Source organism: Ipomoea triloba, chromosome 3 (genome assembly GCF_003576645.1).
Source record: "Ipomoea triloba cultivar NCNSP0323 chromosome 3, ASM357664v1".
NCBI lineage: Eukaryota > Viridiplantae > Streptophyta > Magnoliopsida > Solanales > Convolvulaceae > Ipomoea > Ipomoea triloba.
This window is the reverse complement of record NC_044918.1, coordinates 26,788,573-26,794,119: the sequence shown is the minus strand read 5'-3', so window position 1 is coordinate 26,794,119 and position 5,547 is coordinate 26,788,573.

The window sequence follows — 5,547 nt, the reverse complement described above, 5'->3', positions numbered from 1 at the left end:
TCTATATCTTGGATCTATGAGTTTGTGTTGATGGATTATCTATTCTTGTCTTTTGATTGTTGTTTTGATGAGATCTTGTTTGGATTTGGCCAATCTAGATGAGAGATTGAGCTCTTGACTCTTTCATGTCTTTGATTAGAGTTAGGATTTAAAGCTTTACACAATCAAAGTTCCTATGGACTTCTTAAGAATAGTAGGATAGTGTGTAGCTTAAGTGTTTGATAAAATTCCTCTTAGAACTTTGGATGCTTGAAGGCACTCCTAAGTCAAAGAAGCCTTAGTACACAAGGTGGAAAAGGACTAAGACAACACACTCTTGAATAGCCAATATCCTAGCAATCCTAATCCATGACCTTGCACTCTCACTACGCAATATTCATGAACACTATCCAATCCCTACCCCTTTTACATATTCCCAAAATCACTTTTACCTTACTACTCTTTTGCACTCAAACCAACCAATGAACTACACTCTCACTTGCAATTCCACCCTTCACCACACTCAAGTCCTATGCATGATCCAATCAAGTAAACCCCCGAATGTTTGACATACCTCCACGTCCCTCCTTCGAGACCGACACTTGGGGAGTCACAGACTTTCCGTTTTATCATACAAATATCTTTTGACATTTCACCCTATGCAGGCAAGTGTTGTCACATTCATTCAATCAATATTCTTTGACTCTTTGTGACAATGGCGAATGAGGAAAATGCTACATATTCCATTGATTAAAGACTTGTCAATACTTCCAATTTGACCTCTCCAGAGACCGACACAACCGGGGTAACCCCAACAATCTTTGATTTAACTCGCACCAAAAGCGTAAAATCAGTGCTCAGCCCACCAGAGCCAAAGGCCCAAAAATCTCAAATCAATAGTATCATAATAAGCCCCACACGGTTCTACAACCAACATAACGATCTCAATGAAGTATTTAACAACAAGGTACATATCTCTCAATCAAATGATATATAATTTATGTAGGATTCCAAGAAAATACATATACAAAGTAAAACAAAGGTAGTAACTCAAACTCAATTCAAGAACAAGAATTCCAAGAGAATCATATCAAGTTCAAAGGAGTTGATGCAAGAACATAACGGGATAACAAATGCTCAATAGAATTAAGGATATTGATAAGAATGTATAGATTTCCAATACTCACAAGACGTAGAGATTATCAAAGAATAGGATTCATGAAAGGATAATATCCAATTAGCAAAGATAAGGGTTTCTCAAGACATCATATCACAACAAACTGAAACAGAAGATAAACCACATCATTCTGAATAGAACAATACTGGAACATCAAACACAGTATACTTCATGAGACTAGGTGGCGGGACCAGAGGGTCCGCCACTCACGCCCACACAGTCAAACAACAGAGGCAACGGAAGTGAATTGAAGCTTCCATCCTCTACTTCCGAAAGTGGCCTCGTGGGGGTGCCGACCTCATTGGTCAATTCTGCTAGGTCAAAATGAATGGCAAAACAATGTACTTCTGATGGACAATTTTTAATTATCCTCGCAAGTGCATGAATCACTGTAGTAATAGTGTGCAAAAAGCAAGGGTCGAACCCACAGGGAATTGATGCAATGTAATTTAATAACTTAAAAGAGTGGAATGAGAGAATTCAAAATAAAGTTTAAGTGCAGTGAATTAAACCAAATAAAAACAACTTAGAAAAATAATCAAAAACCAAGGAGATTAAGATAGCAGATAACCAAAGATGAAAGGACTAGGAACATGAATCAATTACCATTACTAGCTCTGCATATTAGTTTAACTTGCCAATCAATTAAGGGTTCGTTCTAACTGCTATATGACTACTCTGTATGGTGTCCACGGTTAGTCACGTGCTTTAACCATTCTTGTACTTAAGATACTTATTCAAACGATTAAAACCCATTAAGCCTAAAAGTAGTTACAAGTGAGCACTAGATATTCAAGACAATGTAAGCTCACTTCTTCAAGCAAATAACAAAAATAAGAAAACAAAATAAGCAAAAAAGAAAGCAATTCAAGAACTCTTAAAATTCTACTTCTAAGATGTCAACACTATTCGAAACCGTTTGCCATCCCCGGCAACGGCGCCATTTTGACATTGGTGTGTTTTGTGGTGAGGTGTGAATGTGAAGGTGGTAAAACGAAGAGTCAAGACTCCCCGAGTGTCGTGTCGCTCAAGGATGGGGAATGGGAATCGAATTAGTGTGTTGGCATCTAAGAGGTTGATGAGAAAGAGTTACGGGAATGACTAAGGGTTGGATTCATTTGTAAGAGGGGGAAGTTTTATAATGGTTGTATAAAATAAATAAAAGTAAGGTGGAGATTGGGGCTTTAGGCTTTTCCATGTGGTCTATCTTTGGGTGGTTTTGCGAGTGCAAGTCGTGGAATAGACTAGGGAGTTCGTGGCACACTACCAAGTGGCGTCACACTTTGGACTCCCTCATTCGGTTGGGGCATTTCATCGAACACTTTGTCTACCACTCCTCTCGGATCTCGTCCTTTCGGACTAAGAGCGGAGATGTGGGTGAGTTAGACTCGTGAGTGGCCGCTATCGCGCACACACTCACTTCCTTTGAGTTTGCTACCTAATGTGGCCACAAAAGGCACAAAGCTTGAAGAACATCATCCACACAAGTTCAACATCCAACAAACAAACAATTCACAAATCAAAGCAATAATATTAAACATCCACATAGATCTACCATGGGGCCACCAATCCCCTATCTAATCTACTCTATCATGCTAAAGAAACAAGAAAAAGAAAGGAAAATTCAAAGAAACAAGTATTGAATTAGAAATTGGAGAGAATGGTTACCACCCTTAGAAAGGGGATCTTTACAACCTTAATCTTGAAATCCCAATCTTCCTTCTTGCCCTTGATCTATTCTAAACTATGAGAGAAAGGAATTTTCCCCCAAAAGGGGAGAAAACCCTCTAGATCTATTCTACTCTATTCTATGAATTTCTGATCTATTCTACTTGTCTCTAGGTTTTGGGAAAAAGGGATTTATATAGGTGACAAAAAGGGGACAAATTTCCCAAAATGGCCCTTGGCCCGACCACGCTTGCTTCCACGCGTGGTGGCGGGCGTGGGAGCTTNACAACAAACTGAAACAGAAGATAAACCACATCATTCTGAATAGAACAATACTGGAACATCAAACACAGTATACTTCATGAGACTAGGTGGCGGGACCAGAGGGTCCGCCACTCACGCCCACACAGTCAAACAACAGAGGCAACGGAAGTGAATTGAAGCTTCCATCCTCTACTTCCGAAAGTGGCCTCGTGGGGGTGCCGACCTCATTGGTCAATTCTGCTAGGTCAAAATGAATGGCAAAACAATGTACTTCTGATGGACAATTTTTAATTATCCTCGCAAGTGCATGAATCACTGTAGTAATAGTGTGCAAAAAGCAAGGGTCGAACCCACAGGGAATTGATGCAATGTAATTTAATAACTTAAAAGAGTGGAATGAGAGAATTCAAAATAAAGTTTAAGTGCAGTGAATTAAACCAAATAAAAACAACTTAGAAAAATAATCAAAAACCAAGGAGATTAAGATAGCAGATAACCAAAGATGAAAGGACTAGGAACATGAATCAATTACCATTACTAGCTCTGCATATTAGTTTAACTTGCCAATCAATTAAGGGTTCGTTCTAACTGCTATATGACTACTCTGTATGGTGTCCACGGTTAGTCACGTGCTTTAACCATTCTTGTACTTAAGATACTTATTCAAACGATTAAAACCCATTAAGCCTAAAAGTAGTTACAAGTGAGCACTAGATATTCAAGACAATGTAAGCTCACTTCTTCAAGCAAATAACAAAAATAAGAAAACAAAATAAGCAAAAAAGAAAGCAATTCAAGAACTCTTAAAATTCTACTTCTAAGATGTCAACACTATTCGAAACCGTTTGCCATCCCCGGCAACGGCGCCATTTTGACATTGGTGTGTTTTGTGGTGAGGTGTGAATGTGAAGGTGGTAAAACGAAGAGTCAAGACTCCCCGAGTGTCGTGTCGCTCAAGGATGGGGAATGGGAATCGAATTAGTGTGTTGGCATCTAAGAGGTTGATGAGAAAGAGTTACGGGAATGACTAAGGGTTGGATTCATTTGTAAGAGGGGGAAGTTTTATAATGGTTGTATAAAATAAATAAAAGTAAGGTGGAGATTGGGGCTTTAGGCTTTTCCATGTGGTCTATCTTTGGGTGGTTTTGCGAGTGCAAGTCGTGGAATAGACTAGGGAGTTCGTGGCACACTACCAAGTGGCGTCACACTTTGGACTCCCTCATTCGGTTGGGGCATTTCATCGAACACTTTGTCTACCACTCCTCTCGGATCTCGTCCTTTCGGACTAAGAGCGGAGATGTGGGTGAGTTAGACTCGTGAGTGGCCGCTATCGCGCACACACTCACTTCCTTTGAGTTTGCTACCTAATGTGGCCACAAAAGGCACAAAGCTTGAAGAACATCATCCACACAAGTTCAACATCCAACAAACAAACAATTCACAAATCAAAGCAATAATATTAAACATCCACATAGATCTACCATGGGGCCACCAATCCCCTATCTAATCTACTCTATCATGCTAAAGAAACAAGAAAAAGAAAGGAAAATTCAAAGAAACAAGTATTGAATTAGAAATTGGAGAGAATGGTTACCACCCTTAGAAAGGGGATCTTTACAACCTTAATCTTGAAATCCCAATCTTCCTTCTTGCCCTTGATCTATTCTAAACTATGAGAGAAAGGAATTTTCCCCCAAAAGGGGAGAAAACCCTCTAGATCTATTCTACTCTATTCTATGAATTTCTGATCTATTCTACTTGTCTCTAGGTTTTGGGAAAAAGGGATTTATATAGGTGACAAAAAGGGGACAAATTTCCCAAAATGGCCCTTGGCCCGACCACGCTTGCTTCCACGCGTGGTGGCGGGCGTGGGAGCTTACTGGAATAATTCCACGCCCAGCGACACGCGTGTGAGGCTGCGTGGGACGCTACTGCATTTCGGTTTATTTGTCTTTTGCTCTATTTTAGCCTCAAATCCCTCTCCAACCTATGAAATACCTCAAAACTCTTTCTAGAAATGTTGTTAGAAGATTTTGATCGCATTTGAGCTAAAATGCATGCAATTGTTGTAATCGGATGTCAAAATGATGCACTTTTAATCTAATTAAGACCCCTTATAAGTGCTATTCTTGGTGCTAATCAGTGCATGAATCACTGTAGTAATAGTGTGCAGAAAGCAAGGGTTGAACCCACAGGGAATTGATGCAATGCAATTTAATAACTTAAAAGAGTGGAATGAGAGAATTCAAAATAAAGTTTAAGTGCAGTGAATTAAACCAAATAAAAACAACTTAGAAAAATAATCAAAAACCAAGGAGATTAAGATAGCAGATAACCAAAGATGAAAGGACTAGGAACATGAATCAATTACCATTACTAGCTCTGCATATTAGTTTAACTTGCCAATCAATTAAGGGTTCGTTAGTTTAACTTGCCAATCAATTAAGGGTTCGTTCTAA